Source organism: Pongo pygmaeus, chromosome 2 (genome assembly GCF_028885625.2).
Source record: "Pongo pygmaeus isolate AG05252 chromosome 2, NHGRI_mPonPyg2-v2.0_pri, whole genome shotgun sequence".
Lineage (NCBI taxonomy): Eukaryota > Metazoa > Chordata > Mammalia > Primates > Hominidae > Pongo > Pongo pygmaeus.
The window spans coordinates 85762895-85787187 of record NC_085930.1 but is presented as its reverse complement, the minus strand read 5'-3'; the positions used below and the strand labels follow the sequence as shown (position 1 = coordinate 85787187).

The 24293-nt window shown below is 39.3% G+C and overlaps 1 long non-coding RNA gene across 1 annotated transcript in view; it reads left to right on the top strand.

Moving 5' to 3' along the window:
• The window catches only part of LOC129033771 (uncharacterized), a 102899-nt gene that overhangs the window by 3966 nt on the left and 74640 nt on the right, over positions 1 to 24293 (top strand). The window contains exons 2-3 of the long non-coding RNA XR_008501666.1: positions 11210 to 11303; positions 12266 to 12388. This is a non-coding gene — a long non-coding RNA (uncharacterized LOC129033771). The remainder of the gene's footprint in view (positions 1 to 11209; positions 11304 to 12265; positions 12389 to 24293) is intronic.

The window sequence follows — 24293 nt, the reverse complement described above, 5'->3', positions numbered from 1 at the left end:
CAGAAGGAAGAAAGATAACCATTCATGTAGCACCTCCAGTGTCTAGCACTGGACTTGGATTAGAAAAAGTAATCAATAAACATATGTGGAATTAATCGCGTTATAGAGTTCCTCGTAAGATTTCTCCGTATTTCATACTCCCCGTTTCCACCCTCCAACCTCCCCAAAATAGGAATCTCTTTGAGGACAGGGAATCTAGATTCTACCAGAGTTCTGCACTGTGCTTTCCTGGAACAAGCATTAAGTTTTCAGCCAAACTGGATTGGATTCAAATCTGACCTCCACCCCCTTGAACACCTGTGACTAGGGAAATACTTGCTTCTTAGGGTAGTAGTAAGTAGTCGATGATCAGATGTTACATGTAAAGACCTTGGGCATAGTAAAGACTTCATAAATGTTCTTTTTCTTCCTCTAGTGGGTCTGTAACAAATATTTGCTTGATATCAAATGTGAAACACCAGGGCCAATCTGAGATGTAGGTTAGGAGACCCCTGACACTTTGTAATTTATCTTCATAGCACTGGAGAATTACAGAGATGTACAAATGCCAGACAAAAGTATTAAGAGCCTAAAGTGGTTGCCTCCAAGAAGAGGATAGAGAGTAGTGGTCAAGGAACCATTACATTTTGTTTTAGAGTTTCAAATATTCAGATTCGTAGTCTGCACCTCATACTCATGAAATCAGAATCACTTAGGATGGAGACTGGGGCCTGCATTTTAAATAATCTTTTCAAAGTGTTCTTTAGTTTGAGAACTAAAAAAGCAAACAAAGCAAACCATAGTGGTGAACTCTCAAGATGTTTCCTGGTGAATCCAAAGACTAGTTACTCTGCTATCCCCCATTTGGTTCCTAAATGGAGGACAAAAAGTTGATAAATCATAGATGGAGATGATGACTGGTGCTTTCAGAGAGCCTTGACACCTGGTACCAGACCCAGTTTCTACCCGTGGTCTAAATCAGCTGTGACATGTAGAAGCATTGGCTTAACATGAATGAACAGCTATTCTATGCTTTTGCTGTGTCAAAATGGCAATTGTGAACTGCTTGAACAGTAACTATGGCCATAGGCAATAGCACTATTGAAAGCATTCTGCACTCTGGTATCAGACTGAAGCACAGAGGTAGACATTGCAAGTGTTGACTCTGCAATTTAAAAGCTCCATGACCCTGGACCAGTTACTTAACAATCTCAATTCCTTGATCTGTGAAAAGGGAATTATGATAGTACCTATTTTGCCAATGAGATGCCTCCTCAAACACTTGAGATCCCAGTGGCTGTTACCTACCATGCCTTCATTATTTGACTAAGAACTCTTTTTCGTGTGTTTATTTCTTAGTATTTATATCTGTGAACCTCAGTTTTCCTATTAGTAAAATGAAGGTCAAGTATGACATCTTATTTGAGCTGTGAGTTGACAGTGTAACACTTCTCACAAACTGCATGCATTTGAAATATGAAGTTCTAGAACTCTACGATTAAGCTTTGTATTTCTAGCACCTTGGCTATACTGTTTCTTACTCAGTTAATCATTGCAAAAAGAAAAATAAAAACATCAGCAGGCCTATATGCCTTCGCTTTCATCTTAGCAGTGCCTGTTAACAGTGAAATAATGTGCTCATTTTTCATATTCGCACTGATTACTCCAGGGGCCCGGATTTACCAGAGAGACATATCATGAAACCCAGCAAAGGGATACTGCATCTAGCAGTTCCGCTGGTGTTTTATCATTACCTTTTCACTTAAGCATAAAAACTGTTTGACAAATACTAACTCATTATAACCAGCAGAGCTGAATAGAATATTTTAAGAAACAACCCTAATTTTCATGAGTTACATATTTCAGTTCATGCTGCTGCATGTCAAGAATGAAAATCACTATTACAATGATGAAATAAAGGGCATCTGTGGATTTCATTTGGTTATTTATTTTTTAAAGGATAACAGATTTCTGGAATTTACAGGAGAATAAACTTTTTGATCTTTCATTATATGCGTAGGTAATATCCCTGTTGCTATTTGTGACAGCCATTTTAACCAGTGCTTCAGTAGTACTGTTTGCCAGTGGCACAGAAAGAATGGTCATTGTGCTCAAGTTATTTTTCCCTCTTCAATAATGCATTAAAATGATTAATTTTGATGGTATTTCTCAGCTGCTTTATTTAAATGACAGTCGGTCCTCTGTATCTGTGGGTTCCACATCTATGATTCAACCAACTGCAGACTGAAAATATTCTGAGGAAAAAATAAAAAATAACAATAATAAAAAAGATACACGTAAAAAAATACAGTGTAGCAACTATTTTCATAGCATTTACATTGTATTTGGTATTACAAGTAATCTAAAAATGACTTAAAGTATACAGGAAGACGTGCATAGGTTATGTGGAAATACTATGTCATTTTATATCAGAGATTTGAGCATCCATGAATTTTATTATCCATGGGAGTTCCTGGAATCAATCCTCCATGGACAGTGAGGGACAACTATGTAAGGTGCCCAGAAGAAAAGGGATTTATGACAAAAAGTGTCTCTTTTGCCAAAACTGAAATGTGCTCAAGAGAAATTCTCACTGCATCCTGGAGAGAATTCACAGGAAGCGAGTTTAGACGAGTGGTGACAGGTCAAAGTCAAGATGAGAAAGGAGGAAGAGTAAGGAACATCATTAACTTAGGGAAGGCCCAGCTGGAGACAAGGTCAGCGGAAGAGACTAAAAACAGAGAACAAGATGAAATGGTGGAAACAAGGGTGATGACATTCTTTTGGCAGGGAATTTGGAGCTGGATGAAGAAGATGGTAAAAGTTGAGGAAAGAACATTTACACAAAGGACTGTGGAGGTTCTTGAACCAAAAGAGAAAAGTAGCATTAGATTGACTGTGGAAAAGAAGTTAGAAACAAAACCTAAATTCCTATTGCAATTGGAACCTGCGGAGTTCAGCACCTTCAATATTATTAAGATAGCTTCTTTTAAACAGTAAAGTAAAAATTAAAGGAACACTCTTTTACAAATGTCCTGCCTCATTGGAAAGTGAGCAACCACAACAGTGGTTCTTTTTCTTCTTCTCTTTTTTATTTTTTGGGATGGAGTCTTGCTCTGTCACCCAGGCTGGAGTGCAGTGGCATGATCATAGCTCACTGCAGTTTTGAATTCCTGGGCTCATGCAATCCTCCCACCTCAGCTTCCTGAGTAGCTGGGACTATATATATGTGCCACCACAACCGGCTAATTAAAAAATATATATTTGCATAGAGATGGGCTCACTATGTTGCCCAGGCTGGTCTTAAACTCCTGGACTCAAGCTATTCTCCCTCCTCAGCCTCCCAAAGTTATGGGATTACAGGCAAGAGCCACTGTGCCTAGCCACAGGCCATGGTTCTTAGCTTAGATGTGTAACAGAATTCCTTTGGGCCATCCTCTCCAGAAGTTCTGATTCAGTAGGTCTGTCTTGGGGCTTAAGGATCTGCATTCTTATAAATAATGCCCCTACTCCACTGTCTTTGTTGTAGGTGGTTCATGCTTCATGGTTGGAGAAACACCAACATCAGCTGGGCATGGTGGCTCAAGCCTGTAATCCCAGCACTTTGGGAGGCCATCGCTGGCAGATCACTTGAGGTCAGGAGTTCAAGACCTGCCTGGCCAACATGGTGAAATCACGTCTCTACTGAAAATACGAAAATTAGCCAGGCATGGTGGCAGGCGCCTGTAATCCCAGCTACTTGGGAGGCAGGGGCAGGAGAATCACTTGAATCCAGGAGGCAGAGGTTGCAGTGCATCAAAGGTAGCACTTTGGCATAGCTAGAGGGAATTTCAGCAGCTATCCAATTCCCACCTTTCACATTTTCTCTTCCCTTTCTTCCCCTACTTCTACCATCCTCTTCAAACTTTCCCCAGCCCCTCTAAAACCTAATTTACTACATGACAGCAAGGAGTATGGACTGAGGCTCCAAAAGATGCCTCTATGCTCTTCCCTCTATCTGAAACACCCTTCCCTGTTGTTCACCAGCATGAGTTTCTCTCATCCTTCGAGTTTCAGTCACCCCCTTCAGGAAGCCTCCCTGAAGCGGGAGCTAGGGGTATCTCAGTGGTTATTAGAGGTTTGTTACTGCATTTGCTACTTGTCTGCTTCATCCTTCAGGATTTTAAAATCTGCAATGACAGGGACCGTGTTTTTGCAATGTTATTATTCTGCCCACAGTACAGTACCTGGAAGACAGGAGGTGCCCAACTGCTATTGACTGGATGGGTAAATAAATAAAGATGAAGCTGGTGCAAAAATCTCCCTAATAAGAAGATGCAAAGATTCATGAGTGTCTAGAAATCTGCCAGTAGTCCCCAGTGAGACAGGAAGTGGAGGCCCATGAAGGGAAATAACCTGCCCCATGTGATGCACTACACTAGTGGTTTTTATATACAGTTCCTCAGAGTCCTTGGACACCTTAGAGCTCCACCTCACTCTTTCTCCTTCTCCCTGCTTTTATTGAACACTTAGGTGCTTTCTAAATGCTTTACAGAAATTATCTTAATCCTCACCACTGACTTATTTTACAGACGTAGAAACTGAGTCTTAAAGCAGAGGGTAAGTGGCCTGATGTAATGAATAGGAGAAGGCCAATTCCAATCAATCTGGAATTGATTCTAGGCCAGAATTGTCCAATAGAACTTCCCACAATGAGGAAAATATTCTATATCTATGCTGTACATTATCATGGTCTTTAGCCCTATGTGGCTATTGAACATTTGAAATATGGCTGGTGCAACTGAGAAAATCAATTTTTAATTTCATTTGATTTTATTTAATTTATACTTAAGTTTGAATAGCCACACATGGCTACTGGCTACCATACTGGTCAACACGGGCTATCTAATTCTGATGTACAGTCTCTGTGTCATCATTCCATTTTCCAAAGTGGGTTTCTCCCATAGCAATTGTTGAAACAAGGATTTGGATACAAAGAGATTATTTAAGAGGTGATCCTAGACAGCAGGAGAGGGATTGAGGAGGTGAGACGGAGAAGGTGAATACTAGTAAAAGACTACATTGATATGCTGTAGGCACTTGGGGTTTTTGTTTGTTTGTTTGTTTGTTTTTTGGAAACCTTCGAGAGACTTATGGAAAACACTGTATAATTGTTTCATTGAGGAGCACGGAACTGATCATGTTTATTCACCAACTCTCATGCCTTATTGGTTGAAGGATGCTTCTAGGGGCATTCACACCTGCTCTGAACTCCTTCCTCATCTCCAGCCTGCCTCCCTTATGGGCCATTTCATGCCACTGTACCTAGATAAAGCCTTAGGGCCAAGAGATTCAGGTGCTTGAGGCTGGGTCTATCCTTCTGAGCTGCAAGTAACTTCCAGGGTGGATCAATGGAATGTGGGGTCAGGTTAGACTATATTGCCTCTCATTTACAACCAACCATATTAGCTCATATTAGTGTTTTATCTGGAATAGGAGGAGAGCCATCTGAGACTGTTAGAAAAAAGGTTCTGCTATTTTTAAAAAAAAAAGTTTTGAAACTGTAGCTCTAAACTACATTCCTACCTGTTTTCCTGACCACCTCAATTACTAACTTGTATCCTGTTCCATATTATTTCTAGCACAGCATGGATTCTCTAACATTCCTTCAGTCTGGGCCCTGCAATGTAGCTGTAAAAATGCCACCCTGGGACTTTCTCAGTGGAGACATAAGAAGACTCAAGCATTCCAGAAAGTGTTTGTTTGGTTGGCTTTTATTGATGTGTATAAAAAGATTGGAGACAGCAAGAGAAGAAAATCAGAGAGAACCTATACTTGGTTAAAAAAAAAAAGATTTTACAGCAGAAATAGATAGAAGTGGTGCAAATAATGATTTCTCCTCTTCTGATATCAAGCTTTTTAAGTTCCTGGAAAAGCAAACGTAATTATGACAGGAGTAAATTGATTGAAAGCCAAGTCAAAGAGGCAGATTAGCTTCTGAAGGAGGTCTGCTCACTTCAGCAAAGAAAGCAGGGCAAAGAATCCTAGCCTTTTGACCTAGTTAGGCCCCCAGTTCCTACAACCATGGGCTGAAATAATGTGGAGAACTCTTGATATTGTAGGCAAAATGAATGTTAGCAGAGTTCCATCAGAGATAATGGCTGGCCATGAGCTAAAGAGAGTTTAGCCACCGCAAAGAAGAACCTGCCTGTAGAGATACCTCTAAGCTAAAAACCTCTGCAAGTTTCCTTTCAAAATTCTACCTTAAAAATTTGAAATAACCTCAGATCAAAGTTAACGCAAGAGTTTCCAGAAGAGTGAAGTTCATAATGCCACAAGGAAAAAAAACTAGAGGGAGACTAAAGTAAAATTTCATTTTTAAATTTTTATTCATCTAGCTGAAGTTGGAAAGAGTAAAATTTTTACATGAAAATATGAAGTATCTAGAAACTCTTATAAAAAGAAAAATTAAAAAGCACAATGATAGACAAAAAGGATGAGAATAAACAATTCAGAAAAAAAGGTAGACGTGATCCATAAACAAGAAAAAAATGGCCAACTTCACTGATTGCATTGAAGAAACACAAAATAAAATATAATACTGCCTATTAAAATTGTACATTTTTAAATAAACAAATTAAAATGCCCAATGTGGGTACAATTGTGGAGGCAGCGAGCACTCTTCTACTTGTTGGTAGAAGTGGAAATTAAATTGTTACATCCTTCTAAAATAATTTGGCAATCTATTAATATATTCAGATCCTAGAATAGTTTAAAGCCTCTAGTCCAATAATTTATTATATCTATATATTGTCTGTTCATATATTTTCTCTTTATATATCTATAATCTGTAACTACATATATATCTAGCTTATTGCCTATCTTTGTAAATAAAGTTTTATTGGAACTCAGCCATACTCATTAGTGCATGTATTGTCTATGGCTGCTTTCCACCTGCAATGGTAGAATTCAGTAGTCGCCCTGGAGACCATACAACCAAAAACATGTAATATGCGGCCCTTTGCAGAAAAAGTTTGCTAACCCCTGCACCAGAATATAAATTCATTGACATGTAAGCTCAATGAGTGCAAATAATTTGTCTGCTTTGTCTGCTATTGCATTTCTGATGGCTAGAACAGTGCCTGGCACACAGTAGATGCTCAATAAATATTAGTGAAGTCATCACTTGCTCCTATTAAAGTATATTCATATTGTTTTTACATTTAGTGGGTTTTTGGTTTTACAAATAATGTTGCAATGAACACAGATCTTTGCTTACTTTTGCAATTATATCAGACACAATATTTAAAAAAAATAGTTAACAACTGTAACAACTGGGAAAAATACTGTGGATATATCAAATTTTTAAAATAGACTAAAAATTTTATAGATGACTCTAAATTTTGTTTTTAAAAGTGTGTGTGCATGTGTGTGTGTGTTTGTGGTAACTATAAATAATTTGAAGGCCAGGAGGTGGGTGGGGTGCTTTTGATTTCCTTTTTTTTTTTTTTGAGGTGGAGTCTCGCTCTGTTGCCCAGGCTGGAGTGCAGTGGTGCAATCTCAGCTCACTGCAGCCTCTGCCTGCCAGGTTTAAGCCATTCTCTTGCCTCAGCCTCCTGAGTAGCTGGGATTACAGGTGCGCGCCACCATGCCCAGCTAATTTTTGTGTTTTTAGTAGAGACCAGGTTTCACCATGTTGGTCAGGCAGTTCTCGAACCCCTGATGTCGTGATCCACCTGCCTCGACCTCCCAAAGTGCTGGGATTACAGGCATGAGCCACCACACCCGACCCATTTCCTTTATTTTCTAGACTTTCTACAATGAACACAAATTGATAGGAAAAAAATAAAATCTATTTTTCTAAAAAAATTAAAAGATCCTTTTCCTTTTGTTACTTCCATGTCCTTTTTTTTTTTAACTGTAATACTTTCTGTTGCTACAAGTAAAATCCAAATTCTTCCACCTAATGCTTCATTCTATAGAGCCTCTGGTTTAAATATATGTTTCTGACTGTCTCTGCAATGGCTCTCCTGCACTGATGGTTTATTTACCCAGACTGTGATACTGTTTGTCCTCAGAAAAGGCCATATACATTCTAGTTTGGCACAGGTATTCACAGCTTTTGAACTGTCCAGAATGCTGCCCTTTCCACCACCTTCCTGAGCTCACTGCTGCAGTGCTTAGCTCTTTCCAGTAGCCTTCCTCAGTCCTTCTCACAGTCAAATCCTCCGCCTCTAACCTCCTGCAGCATCTAAACCCAGTTACCTTCAGGAGACAAAGCAAGGAAACCTAAATGAATAAAGTAAGCCAAACAAGGGAATAAGGAGTCCTGGAAAGCCTTGGTAATATGTATGTGTCCTATCTAAAGGCAGTCAAATAAAATAAAAACTTTTTTTTTAAGAAGAAGACCAAACAAAGGCAAGGATGTTGACAAAATTTGCCCTGTAGACCATGACCTTATACTGCCTGATCTTATAACCTACTTGGAACTTTGCTGTAAAGCTTGTGGAATTCAGGAATGCAGAGAGAGCTGGGGGAAAGTAAGAGTTAACTGAAGTTCATCACAGCACTGTTCACAATAGCAAAGACATGGAATTAACCTAGGTGTCCATCAGTGGTGGATTGGATAAAGAAAATGTGGTACAGGTACACTATGGAATACTATGCAGCCATAAAAAAGTATCATTTCCTTTGCAGCAAGATGAATACAGCTGGAGACCATTATCCTAAGTATTAACACAGGAAAGCCAAATAGCACATGTTCTCACTTTTAAGTTGGAGTTAAGTATTGGGTACACATGGACATAAAGATGGAAACAAGAGACACTGGGGACTACTAAAGGGGGAGAGAGGAAAAGGGACAAGGACTGAAAAACTGCCTATTGGGTACTATGCCCACTACCTAGTTGATGGGATCCTTCATACCCCAAACCTCGGCATTACACAATATAACCATGGAACAGACACCCCTGAATGCACATGCACCCCCTGAATCTAAGACAAGTTCAAGTTATTTTAAAAAAAAAAAAGGTGAAGTTGGGGATAGGTCGAGAATGAGGAAAGAACAAGAGGTTCTGGGATTAAAAAGAAAGGTGCGTCTAAGGCTTAAGAATGGAGTAAGGATGTCTGTGGTAGAAGATATACAGTAATTTTTAAAATGAAATTCTAGTGTTTTATTTTTTAAGCCAAAATATACTATCTCTAGTATTAATATGGGTTAATAAAAACAGCCCAATGAAAATATTACTTCATATTTATTTATTTATTTATTTTGAGACAGAGTCTCACTCTGTTGCCTAGGCTGGAGTGCAGTGACATGAACTCTGCTCACTGCGACCTCCACCTCCCAGGTTCAAGTGATTCTCCTGCCTCAGCCTCCCAAGTAGCTGGGATTACAGGTACTTAGCACCAAGCCCAGCTAATTTTTATATTTTTAGTAGAGACAGGGTTTCACCATGTTGGCCAGGCCGGTTTCGAACTCCTGACCTCAAGTGATCCACCCACCTTGGCCTCCCAAAGTGTTAGGATTACAGGTGTGAGCCACCAAGCCCAGCCTCTTGCTTTATCTTCTATACCTGCCCCAAACTTCTACTTGTTGTAACAAAAACAACAAATGGCTAAGCTGTGTTGGATCTATGTTATGTGCAGGCACTGTGCTAAGCAGTTTTACTGGAAGTGTCTACCTCATTTCGTTCTCCAAATAGCTCTAAGAGGTAAGTGCTATTGCACTGTTACAAAATTAGAAGGAAAACGTACAGAGAAGCAAAATAGTTTACCTTAGATGGCATGGCTAGGAGGTTTCAGGATTGACATTTTAACTTAGACTCCAGTCTAGAGTAGTTCCTTTTGTTTCTCCGGGGTACAGCTCTAAGGTAAAAGAAAGGGAAGATTTGGTAGCAAGGGTGTAAATGAGGATTTCGTTCCCTCTGCACTATTGTCCTTTTGGGCTGGACCATTCTTTGTTGTGGGGGGCTGTCCTATGCATACTGGGATACTTAGCAGCATCCCTGGCCTCTACTATTATATGCAGTAGCAAATGCCCCCTCCTTTACACTTGAGACAATCAAAAATCTTTCTAGATACTGTATCTTTCTAAATGTTGTAATGCCAAGTATCCCCTAGAAGCATGATATGGTTTGGCTGTGTCCCCACCCAAATCTCATCTTGAATTGTAGCTCCCATATCCCCACTTGTTGTGGGTAGTAACTGAATCATGGGGATGGGTTTTTCCTATGCCATTCTCATGACAGTGAGTAAATCTCACAAGATCTGATGGCTTTATAAAGAGCAGTTCCCCTGCACATACTCTCTTGCCTGCTGCCATGTAAGACGTGCCTTTTGCCTTCTGCCATGATTTTGAGGCCTCCCCAGCCATGTGGAACTGTGAGACCATTCAACCTCTTTTTCTTTATAAATTACCCAGTCTCGGGTATTTCTTCGTGGCAGTATGAAAAGGGACTAATACACGGGGATAGGGAGGAAGAGTAAAATCTCCCCTGGTTGAGGACCACTATTATAAATATTTGTTCTTAGAGCAGAAATACTGTAACACTTAATATTGCCAATCTTACCTTTTTGACCTTTAATAATCCTAGATATATCTCCTCCCTCCACTAAAAAACCACTAAAAACAACAAAGATTATTGCATGAAATGTTTTATTTTCATATATCTCATCTTTCAGAGTGGACTAATTTTTTGAAATTATAACAAGAGGGAGGCAAAAAGTTTTAACTCATCAAGCAATCATTAAATGAATTAAAATAGTAATTCTCATGTCATTAGTTTGATTTTAGCCAAGCCAATGAAGCACTATTCTAATATTCTGCACAAAATAGCAAATTTCAATTTGAAAATTCTCCAAGCCGTTAATGGTCCTGCTATCCATCTGATTTAGTAAGGATTCAGAGCATTTGTGAGCTAAACTTTCTCAGGAAGTCATTTTTATACTATCAGCATTAGCCTGTGCCATTAAGATCAGCTTTTCCTTGATACAATGAGTTTTTATGTTATTGTCTGTGTCTTGTGGAAAAGTATAATTTTTAATGAAAGAAACCTAAGATTCTTTCATTAGGCTCCAAATTAGGCTCCAAATTCCCCCAGTGTGATTTTATCTCATCAGTCGGTGCAAGGGGAGAGTTTGGTATTCCAAAGAAAATCAATTCAAACTACTAAAAACAACTGAAAAGTATGAAAAATATTTTTTAAATATTTGAGTATGACTCAAAATACATGCTTTATTTATTGGTCAGCGTGAACAACCCCAGAAGGAAAAAGAGTGCTGTTGTTAAAGGTATTTAGCATCATGGACCCAACCATCACCAGGAGTTTCTCACTTCATCTCTGGTGAGTTTCTCTGTTAAGCATTCCTTTCAAAGTAGTTTTTTTCTCAAGGTGAGGAGCCTAGGAGCTCCAGTGTCACATCCATACTTCCTTATGACCAAAGAGGAAAGATAGCCCTAGCTCAAGTCTCAAAATATCTAAAAGACCCTCATGAGGTCAGCTGGGGTCCCAGGTGTATTCCTGGAAATCTCAGTGGCCAAAGAGGTGGCTGCCATGCCGTTTGAAGTCAGATTCAGGTACAAGAGGTTTTATTAAGGAAATTTTCTCAGTAGAAAATGGTAAAGGTATAGGAAGGCAGGATAAAGAAGAGAAAATTACTGGTCAAAGCTGCAATTTCAGATGAAGTGCCAGCCTTGGCCCACAGAGAGCTTAGAGCATAAATTACATGTCAGAATTTGTCCCCTCCCACAGCAAGGGAGCTGGGCAAAAGCAACACTGTGCCAGTCATTGGTTACAGCTTGCCTTGGTCAGTGGGATGTAAACCCTGGCTCTCTATAGGCACGGCAGCCCTGTTAGCTCCTCTGAAGAAGGTTGCAGATACAAACTTTGCAGCAAAAGGAAGAAGTAGTTGGGGGCTGGGCACACAGCATTTGGTAAAGGGGATCTGAAAGGGCCACATGGTGTTCCCTGCACATGCCCATTCCTAAGTGTCCAAAATGTTGGGTCTCTATGATTGGCAACCCCAATAAGCACCATGCTTTTGAGCCGGGGAGGAGAGATTTACCAAAAGAGGGACAATCCTGTTGCTCTTTTGAAGAAGAAAGAAGTGATGGGCAGACAAAATCTGTATAGCTTCAGCTGATTTGGACTTACCAAATTTGACCCCAAGCAAGTTGCATTAAGGTCCGATAAATACACACTTAGAAAAGGACAGTTGCATTTACTGAGCATCTAATACTGTTTTGTCAACAGCTTTATTGTAGTAAAATTTGCATACAATAACGGCACACATTTAATGTGCACAGTGTAATAAATTTTGACATATGTATACATCCATGAAGCCGGCACCACAATCAAGATAATGAACATCTCGCTTACCCGAGAAGTTTCCTGTTTCCTCTCACTCCTCCGTATTCCTCCATCCTCAGGTAATCACTCATATGCTTTCTATCACTATAGATTCTTATGTATTTTCTAAAATGTTATATAAATAGAATCCTAAAGTATATACTCTCTTTTGTCTGTTGTATTTATTTTGAGATTAATTCATGTTGGTTTCTGCATCAGTCGTTCATTCCTTTTTATTGCTGAGTAGTATTCTGTTGTAAAGATATACCACAATTGTTTGTCTGTTCACCTGTTGATGGCCTTTAACAGTTTTACATGTCATGTTGCATTTACATGTCATATTCTTTTCACACTACTGTGAGGTAAGTCTTATTATGCCCATTTTAGGGAAGATGCATTTAGACTTCAGGGAGAGAAACTAAGTTACCTAATTGCTCAGCTAATAAGAAACAGAGCTTAGATCTCTGTTTTTTAACTGAATAAAGCCCATGTTTTTTTTTTCCTATCTCACCATCTTTCTAAGCACAGATCTGCACACAAAGTTAGATACTCATTAGCTGATTTTTATCTACTCTAATTAGCACAACTTACATATTCAGAAAAGCTTCTCCAATTTTGTATGCTTACTTTCAGCTTTGATGCTGTATTTATACCACAGTTGGGAAATAACCCATTTTCTTCTCTCTTTTCTCTTCAAAATAATAAACCAGAAGAATTCAGTATCCAAAATTTGGTCATTTTTACTCTACTATACTGAACGATTAGTCCATTTTACTTTCATGCCAAACAGCTCACACTTTAACAAATCAACACTAAGGATGCTCTATTCAGATGCCTTGAAATTTCAAAGTAAAATGGCAAATGATACTAGATGAAAAACATTAAGAATTTCAGCAGATTTTGCAGTGATGAAACTTTGTCTTACCTCTTAGAAAATGCATTGCACTGACTTTAGTCCCTTAAACTTCTAAATTGCATTTGACTTACATGTTTTCACTTGTGTATGTACAGTCTCCCCAATTCAATTGTGAACTCTTTGGGAGCATCTAGCAAGCCAACTCTGTATAAAATCTGTATGTCCAAGTTCAAAGCTCTAACTCCACTCAACCCAGATGGTATACATTCGAATCCTGTTGGCCTAACATTTTCAAATGGAAAGAATACAATTAGAAAGATTTTACGTGAATTATAGAAGCCTCATAAAGCAGTGAGAGCCTAGAGGCTAAGGAGTCATGGGGAAGTTAAATAAAGTCTTAGTCATGAAGATCCTGTTTAAGCTTTGTCTATATCCCCTAAGTGCTTGCCTCTGTAGTCAGCTTACTGAAAACCCTTTAATTCTCTCCACCTAAGGTCATTTCTCTGTCTTTGGAAGCAAGCTTGGCCAGCATGCAGGGCAGGCTAGAAGTGCAGAAAGGTTAATGCTCCAGGAATCAATCCTAAACCAATAACAGAGAGTTGGTAGATAAGTACCTTAGCACCTTTGCTTCTGGGAAGGGGTAATTCTAAAGCTGTTCTACTTTATTTTGAGTGCCCCCAGTGAGTTGGGTTCTGTTACCCACAGCAGTCACCTGCTCAAGAAATCACCCTTTATTATCTTCCTTCTCTGTCTCATGTCTCAGTTTTTCTCCCTCTGTGTCTTGGGATCACTTCTCAAATAAACTTCTTGCACCAAAATCCCTGTCTCAGAGGCTAATACTGGGAAAAGCCAAAGACAGACGTTAACCACCATGGCACATCTATAGCATATTGGGTTAAATATTTTATATACATTAATCCATTCAATCCCCATAATGAAGATAAGAGGTGGGTATTTTTATTCTCATTTGATGAATAAATGAAGTCTGAAAAGTTAAGAAATTTACCCATGTTTACACTTTATGTGGCAAAGTCAGGTGCCCTGCACCCCCAAGTGAGTGAATCCCAACCCTATGTTTTGTATTTTTGTTTTTTTGGTTTTTTTGAGACAGAGTCTTGCTCTGTCACCCAGGCTGGAGTGCAGTTGTGTGATCTTGGCTCACTGCAACCTCTGCCTCCTGGGTTTAAGAGATTCTCATGCCTCAGCCTCCCAAGTAGCTGGAATTACAGACACCCACCACCACGCCCAGCTAATTTTTGTATTTTTAGTAGAGACGGGGTTTCACCATTTTGGCCAGGCTGGTCTCCATCTCCTGACCTCAGGTGATCTGCCTGCCTTGGCCTCCCAAAGTGCTGGGATTACAGGCGTGAGCGACCATGCCCAGCCTCAACCCTATGTTTTACACACTATAAAAACTCTCAGGCTAGCTCCCTTGGAATTGTGGAGTACAGAATTAACCCAACCTCACCTGTTAGCACTGGAAAATGTCAACATCTTTTTCTTATATTTATGATAGTGCCCAGGAAAGGACTGGGTACATTACAGTTCCCAGTAAAAGCTGGTTAAATTGCAAGGATTTTTTTCTTTATTTGTTGTGACTCTTGTGAAACCTTGATCAGCAATTTAGAATGAACATTGGCTTTGCTAGCTGTGTTTGCAGAAGTAATATCAAAATGATATCCTATTCATGTTTCTCCAAGAGTAATGTCTACCATTCATTCTGGCCTCACTGATGGTGTGCTGATAAAATTACTGTAAGTGAACATTCTCATTCTGTGCCTCTCATTATTGAGGAAGGAAACTCAAGGGGTTCCAAATATATTTTATTTTTTTAATATGATAACATGCACACACAATTTTCCTCATTCTTGAATATATGCAATTTATCTATCAGAGTAGGTTTGATTTTTTATGCACTTGCATTTATTCCTTTCTCATCCATATATCAGAGAGAAGGGATTTTAATCACTGAAGGAGCATTTGTATAATAAAAGTGATCTCTGCAATTCCTTCAGAGAAGAGCATGAATAAATAATCTGTACGTTCTTAATGTATTGCTCCAAATATGAGTTTCAATTTGCACAGAAGTTTCAATAAATTGTTTTGTGTCCCTAAAGACCTGCAGATACCTCATGGGATACACTGTAAAGGATTCCATTTAGAAAGAATTTTGCTTGTGAGTAATATATTCTCTATACTTTCCTTCCCTCTGTTAATGCCTAATGACATTGAATAATACAATCATTCTTTTTTTCTTTTTCTTTTAATAAGTGATAGATACAACATGAACTTCAGTCTAAAGTTTCTGAATTGTTCAGAATTCATCAACAACTTTTCATTCAAGGATTTCAAACCACAGCATACAACAAAAATTGAGGTCAAATTGTGATGTGGTTTGGCTCTGTGTTCTCACCCAAATCTCATGATGAATTGGGATTTTGAGTGTTGGAGGCAGGGCCTGGTGGGAGGTGATTGGACCATGGAGGTGGTTACTAATGGCTTCACACCATCCCCCAAGTGCTATCTTGTGATAGAGTTCTCACATGATCTGGTTGTTTGAAAGTGCGTAGCGTCTTCCCCTTCTCTCTCTCTCTTTCTCTCTCTCTCTGTCTCTCCTGCCATCCATAAGAAGACATGCTTGCTTCCCCTTCACCTCTGCAATGATTGTAAATTTCCTTAGGCCTCCCCAGCCATGCCTCCTATACAGCCTGTAAAACTGTGAGTCAATTAAATCTCTTTTCTTCATAAATTACCCAGTCTCAGGTAGTTCTTTATAACACTGTGAGAATGGACTAACACAAATTGTAACTTGAATTTGTATAATAATTAACTTTGCATTTAATAAGTAATGCACACTACACTAAGTTTTATGTATTTTATCTTTACAATATTCCTATGATGTGGGTACTATACTCATTTTATTGATAAGCAAACTGGGGCTGAGAAAGGATGCTTTGCAGGAGGTCACACAATTGTTACAGTGTTTAAATATTAATGAGAAGTTTTGTCATTTTATACCTTTTTAATCAGTACTGTATAGACATTCCCCTGCAGATTAGCCTAAATGTCAAATAATTTCTCTCTAATAGTTGGCACTTGTTCTGAAGGCATTAAATAACTTGTAATTTACGTTATGTTGTTGAAGGCTTTACATAATACTTTGCTTGAATTATTATAAAAGGAATGGTGGTTAACATTGTTGTTACATCTCAATCAATGTTAACCAATTCACCTTAGACAATAACATCAAATTCTTCATGTTTTTGTTGCTTTGGTGGTTTAGAAGGGTTCAGAAACTCTTTACATACATATGCCAATGATTCATTTCTGGATTCATTGTGCTGGTAGTATGGATGAAACATGCTGTTTTAAACATAGATTAATTACAATGGGCAGAATAAATAAAGATTCTACCTCTTAAATTTATTTATTTATTTTATTATGATGATGTTTTTTTGAGACTGAGTCTTGCTCTGTTGCCCAGGCTGGAGTGCAATGGCATGATCTCGGCTTACTGCAACTTCCACCTCCCAGGTTCAAGTGATTTTCTGCCTTAGCCTTCCGAGTAGCTGGGACTACAGGTGTGCATCACTACACCCAGCTAATTCTGTTTGTATTTTTAGTAGAGACAGGGTTTTGCCATGTTGGCCAGGCTGGTCTCGAACTCCTGACCTCAGGTGATCCACCTGTCTCAGCCTCCCAAAGTGATGGGATTATAGGTATGAGCCACTACGCCCAACCTACCTCTTAAATTTAAGTAATTTTTTTAGCTTAAGGATGTTATGAAGCTTCAAGTCTGTTATCTAGGCAGCTTATAACACTCTAACATTAATAGAGTATCATTTTTGTAATTGTTTATAAAATTTCATGTGAAAAATGGGAAAGAAGGGAGCGAACATGTTTTAAAAAATCTTTTTGGACCTCTAACCTGTGCCAGGCATATTCCAAGGTGTTAATTACTTCCATTGCATTGTGGTAACAGCTTGAGAAGTGGAGTGCTGATAGTCCACATCCATTTTATCAAGGTTATGCAAGGTCAAGAAATTTGCCCAAGTTGAAGTCACTTGGAAGTGTCACAGTGGGAATTTTTTTTTCCTTTAAAAATTTTTTTAAATTTTTTTCTTTATAATTTCTTATACATGTGTATTTTTAGTAGAGACGGGGTTTTGCCATGTTGCCCAGGCTGGTCTTGAACTTCTGCGCTCAAACAATCTTCCTCAGCCTCCCAAAGTGCTGGGATTACAGTTATGAGCTACCGCACCTGGTCCAGTGTGGGAATTTTAATCATGGACAGTCTAACTTCACAGTGCAGGCCTTTTCTGTTTCAGCATATCCCAAAACATGGATGACACAAACCAGTAATTACAAAGATGATAATCGGTGCTATGTGAAAATTAAGTTTTTATATGGGCCAAATGAATTTGGTTAACAATAGATGGAACAAAGTTAATCGTATTTCTTTACTATAGGATTTCTCAGAGCCCATAATATGCTAATTCACAAACTAAATCTGAGTTATGGCAGGCTCCTAGGATTCTAACCCCCCAGCCTCCCTGTCCTATCTGATCTTCCTCTGAGTGAGGGTGGGATTTGTGAAACTGATAGGATAGCACTCCTGTGACTAGGCTATATGATGTAGCAAAAGTGAAGGATCACAAATCAGTTGACTTTGCATTAGTCAAAAAAGAGAGTCTCCTGTGTGGGCCTGACTTAATAAGAGGGACTGGGCTCTTCGCGCTAACCTTGAAGAACAGACAGCTAAATGCGACTGCCTATGGAGAAAGCACAACTCTCTCTGCTGGGGGCCTCAGTTCAGCCTCTACCAGGAGCTGAATTCTACCATGTGAGCTTGGAGGGGACCCTGAATTCCAGAAAAGAACATAGCTAACACCATGATTTCACCCCTCTTAGACTCTGAGCAGAGGACCCAGCCAAGCCAAGCTTGGACTCCTGACCTAGATAAAAACGGTTGTTTTAAGCTGTTAAGTTTGTGGTGATGTGTTATGCAGCATAGAAAACTCATATGGGGATATAACATTTTGTTTTCAAGAAATCTTTCTTTTTTTCCCCAGAGTATCTTATGGAACTGGTGTTCCGTAGAATCAACTTTGGGCAATGCTGTGTTTTTTATGGCATTCTTTTCTCCTTCAGAGAAAGACTGATGGTTAGACACAGCCTCTGCTACCAGGAATGGTTGGAGCTTGTGATTAAGAGGAGAAGGGAGGGATGCATGCCCCTTTGGTGAACCTGGCCTCCATGTGGGATGAAGGTTGAAGTTGATGAGTTAGTGAGGTGAGGTTGACTTGATGGTTGGTAGTGAGGTGAGGTGAGGTTGAGTGGGATGGTAGTGAAGGTTGAGTTGATAAGTTAGCAATATTTAGTGAGAGTGTTGGTTAATTTTATGTGTCCACTTGACTGGGCTACGAGGTGCCCAGATATTTGGTGAAACATTATTTCTTGGTGTATCTGTGAGGGTATTTCTAGGTGAGATTGACATTTGAATTGGTGGATTGAGTAAAGCAGATTGCCCTCATTAGTGTGGGCAGGCTTCATCCAATCTGTTGAGAAGGCCTAATAAAATAAAAGGCTGCAGCAGAAAAAATTCTCCTTCTCTGTCTGTTTTCAAACTGGAACATCAGTCTCCTCTTGCTTTTGGTCTTGGGTCTCCAACTTGCCTATTGCAGATCTTTGAATTTTCAGTGTCCATAATCATGCAAGCCAATTCCTTATAGTAAATCTATATCTATAGTTGTATCTCTTATTGGTTCTATTTCTCTGGAGAACCTAGACTAATACAGCTGGGTTCATAGTGACAGAGAGTGGTAGGGACCTGTACTCATGAGTGGGCTACTCAGATAGGTCCTCACATTGTGATATTTATCCTGGGGAATTATCACAGCCAAGGCATTTCCCTTCTCATCCTTACCGATTATGAAATTCACGCTATCAATGTCCCAGAATTGATGAATGATTCCTTCCAAAAACACTAAAAGAAGGAAATCAAAGTGCCCACAATTTACAATGATGAACACAAGAGTTGGATACACCATCTTTTGAGTGGGTCTTATTGGGCCATCTTCCCCTTACAAAACATCACATTTGTGATGTTTGAGATATGGGTAGTAAGACAGAAGGGCATATCCTAAACAACATCTAGGTTTGTGACATGTTAATAGAATGGATGATTGACAGTGGCCATTCCTGAGAAAGGATCTCAGTTAAGTGGAGAAAGATCATTAGTTAAGTCATGTTGAACTTGAGATGCTTTTGAAACATCCAAAAAAAAAAAAAAAAGGAACTGTTGAAATCTGCCTGGGCAACAAAGTGAGACCCTGTCTCTACAAAAAATAAAAAAGTTAGCTGAGCATGCATACCTGTCATCCTAGCTACACTGGAGGCTGAGGCAGAAGGGTTGATTGAGCCTAGCAGTTTGAGGATGCAGTAAGCTGTGTTCACACCACTTCACTTCAGCCTGTGTGACAGAACAAGACCCTGTCTCAAAACAACAACAACAACCAAAAAGGAACTGTTAAAATTAAATATGTGGTCTCTCCCAGGCTCCATCTGCATAAAGATAGTAATTGAACCTATGATCATGAATGAGATTATCCAAGGAGGGGGATCAAAAAGAGGCCCTAAGATTCCTGAGGAATTCCTATGGCTAATGGGCTGGTAAAGGAGGATGAGCCTGAAAAGATGACAAGAACCTTTTGTAAAAGCATAAGAAGATACAGTTTGAGTTCCTACTTGAAGGATAATTAAGCTTCTGACTATAGGTATCAGTAGGAAGGACATTCATGGGTAGAGGGAAGATAATGAGCTAAATCATTCAGGCCAAAGTGAGCAGGGCAGATGAAGGCAAGGGCAAGTTACATAGTTTGATTGTTGAGGCTGAGAAAGAGAGAACTAAAAAAGGAGATAATTGCCTTATGACAAGCAGTCTGAAATGCCATTGTACAGATTTGTATTCATCCAGCAGACTTGTGGTTTTGAAAGTGAAGAGGCCAGGTGTTACTGCTCTGCACCTCCTGCCTGCACATCACTGTGGCACCTTTGCTGCTATCTTTTCATGTGTGGCTAACATAGTATTTTGAGACATGAATTTGTTATCTATAGAGTCACAGATATGAATCTATATTATGTTTCCTCTGCGTATTTCCTTCAACTCAAATAGGAATATGCTGTATACACTCATGGCCTGTTTTGTTTTTCCATAGTGAAGGCTGCAGGTTGGAAAATCAAATGACCTGGAAGGATGAGGCAGGGAACGTAAACAGGTCAAGTGGACTGGGTGCAAGAGAACCAGGAGATGATGAGGTCTGTAGTAAACTGAAGAGCCACTTTTCTCCTTTAAAGGATTCAAATCTAACTTAAACAACAAAACAAAACACGATGCAAGCCACACAATGCCTGTCTGTGCGCTGTAGTCAGCCCCAGGGCCACCTGTTTATGACCCCTCAACTAAATTTTGGAGGAATTGGGTGAAGAAGATAATAGAAAAGTAAAAAGTCTAAAACTTACAGGTATACATACCAAAATGTGCTAAAGAAGTAAAGGGGAGCGTATGATTTCCTCTCCCCATCCCCCAAGATTAGAGGTATCCCTCCACATTGAGGAGGGATTGGAGAGACCAAAGGGTAGTTCAGAAGTGCCTGAATCCTGCCCTCAAGGCTGCCTGGGAGGTAGTAAAGCCTCAGGACAATGGCTGTCCATGAACAGACACAGCATGGAAGCAGCAGAGACCCTGCGCACTGGAAGGGCCAGCTGGGCAGGAAGGGTGTGGGGGTAATCGGTGCTAATTCCTTGATCCCACACATCACTGAGAAACCAGGAAAGCCCCTCTGTTGTTGAGACTTTTGGCTCAGCTGAGGATCCCAGCACTATGGCTCAACCCTGGAAATGTGGGAGAGGTCACGAGTTAGACTGAGATTTTCTTTCCTCCTAAAAAAAAAAAAAAAAAAAAAAAAAAAAGAGGAACAATCAGAAATTAAGCTGTTATTTTAAAAATACAAATACAGATATATGACAAATGTTACCCACCTGGGTCTAAGGCCCAAGATTCATATCTGTTATGTACATTCTGGAGTTCTACAGAAAAATTATCTGGAAATAAACTGAATTCACTGCTGTGAGTGACCAATTACCCTGATTTGCCAGGGCTCTCTCAGTCTTTCACACCTAAAATGCTAAAGCTGGGGAAGTCCCAAGCAAAGCAAGACAAACTGATTCCTCTATCACTGCCAATGAAGCACTAGCAAATTCCTGCCCTGAACAAGGGTAGGTTTTTGAAGAGGAGAGTGTTATGATCAGAGCTGTGTTTTGAGATGTCTACTTACCATGTGTATAATGAGTGGGAAGAGAAAAGAGGCCCTGAGACCAGTTCAAGTTGGGCAGTGGCTCTGATGAGAGAGAGAGGGGGGGTCTGGATTAGGAAAGAGGGTGTCAGAACATAGAGTAGAGGCAAGATTCAGATGATGCTGTAGTGATAAGTGGTTATGTCACCAAACTGGGGGATGTGGAGTCAGGTTTTGGTGACTAAATAAAACCTTAGCCATGCTGACTGATTTTTAGGCAGTATCTCCATCAGGCTATGCTAGTAGTTCTCAACCAAGGAGACACATTTGGCAATGACTAGATGTTGTTGGTTATCTCAACTGGTGAATGCTACTGGTATCTCATAGGTAGAGGCCAGAGATGTGTATAAACATTGTACAACACACAAGACAGCCCCCACAAGCAAGAATTATCCATCCCTAAGCGTCAACCATGCTGAAGTTGAGAACGCTAAGCTATGTGAACCAGTATGAGAAACACATTACTATTATTATATAGAGCATATATTCTAGGTCTATGTAATGATGTATGCTCTTACAGAAAATATTTGTTACATTAGACAATGAACTTTTTCAAGTCAGATGTTTTTGTCTCTGATTTTCCAGAACCTAGTACATAATAGATGCTGAAAAATTGTTCAATGACTGAAGAACAATAGCCATCACTTTTTTGAGCTGTTACCATGTGTCAGGAACTTCTTTATAATTGCATGCAGTGTTCATAACAACCCTCAGTGTTAGGGTTATGATCCCCTCATTTTATGGATAAAAATCTGACGATCAGAGAGGTAAGTCACTTTCTATTAGGTTGATGCAAAAGTAATTGTGGTTTTTGCCATTACTTTTGCACTAACCTTGTAGTAATAAATGGAGCCAGTACTGAAACCCTTGCATATCTGACTCTGATGTTTATTTTGCTAACCACAACACTGAACCAACTCTATTTTAACCTGGGTCCAAATTGTGTTGGCCATATTCAGATTTCCAATTACCCGAATGCTCTAATAAGGCCTTTATAAGCTTCATAAACTATCCTCTCCTCTTTATTTTTTTGTTTGTTTATTGCTACTCTCTAAACTTGCTATGCCATATACACATTGAGTTTATAAATGTGCCATATTAGTCAGGAACATTCTTTTTTTATAGCAAAAACATTTCTAGATGTAGTCCCGGGATTTATGTGTTAATATTACCAGTTGGATAGTATATTTGATATTATTTTAGTAGATAAGAAATCCTTGATGATAACAGTGAGCAAAAATTGCCACTCCTCTTCCCATTAAAAAAAAATCTCATTCTATTATTTTGGGGTGAAATGTAACCCAGTGCATTTTCATTTTATTCACTGCTTATATTGTTCTCTCAGTAAATTTATTCAGGAAAGAAAAAGAAAGTTAACTGAGATGGGGAAAATTCAACAGCAATGTACAGCAGCTCTAAAGAATGTATACTGTCGTTTACCACTGTTAGGCTGTCTGATGGTTGATTGCTTTCTGAAAGCTCTAAAAACAGGAGATCAATATGCTGCAAAAGTCTGTTTTAGCATTGCAGGAATTTTTAACCTCACTATACTGCTATCGGTATGTGGCTAGAATAGACTAATCCTGCAAATAATTCATAGAAACCCCTCCACATTTTTTACCATCTGGCCCCAACCTAACTTTTCCATCTCATCTTCTGTTCCCATCTACACGCCTGTCTCATAAGATCAAATATCATTGACTGAATGTGCCCTAAATATCCACCTACCTGGGTGTTCAGGTCTTTTGGTCTAAAGCATTCTAGTCTCCTAGGTGAAGACCAGTTAGTTCTTCAAAGCCAAATTCAAATACCACACCAAATTTGAGGCCTTTCCTCACCTGGTTCTCTCTAACCAGCAATCATTCACTCACTCACTCAACACATTTTTATTGAGCCCTATGTCAGGTACTGTTGAGAAAGTGGCAAATAAAACAGATATGGTTGCAACCCTCCTTGAACTTATGGCCAACAGCAACCCAGAAACATTAATTACTGCCTTTCCTGGATTCCCACACTGTTGCTTTTTGTCTCTATTTATGTTCTATCACGTCTTTATTATTTTTTATCATAGGCCTACCCCTGAGCATCATAAACAATTCAGTGTCTTATTAATCTTTGCATTTTCTCAGTCCCATCCAAACCTCTCACATGGTAGACACTCAGTAGACTTCTGTGCAGTAGGATTAGATTTTCTATGCGATACCTGAAATAGTCCAATAAATCAATTACATAATTCTATGGTTCCACTTTAATTAATTAATTAATTAATTTTTCATTTTTTTGAGACATGGTCTTGCTCTGTCACTGAGGCTGGAGTGCAGTGGCATGAACCTGGCTCACTGCAGCCTTGACCTCCTGTACTCAAGCAATCTCTCACCTCAGCCTCCAAAGTAGCTGGGACCACAGGTGTGTGTCACCACACCTGGCTAATTTTTAAAATTTTGTAGAGAAGAGGTTATGTTACCATATGTTACCAGGCTGGTCTTGAACTCCTAGGCTCAAGTGATCCTCCCACCTCAGTCTCCAAAAGCACTGGGATTATAGGTGGGAGCCACCATGCCTGGCCGACTTTTATTTTTCTAATACTGGTCTCTCTTTTCTCTTTAACTGTTGCCCTGGATTTAAGCAGAAAAATAAGCAAATAGTTTCATCTATTCAAGGTCCCTTGTTTTTTTCTGATTTAAAATGCCCCAAAATTTAAACTTGATTTATTCTAGATCTGTGCTACTCAATACACGTGGCTACTGAGCACCTGAAATGTGATTAGTCTGAATT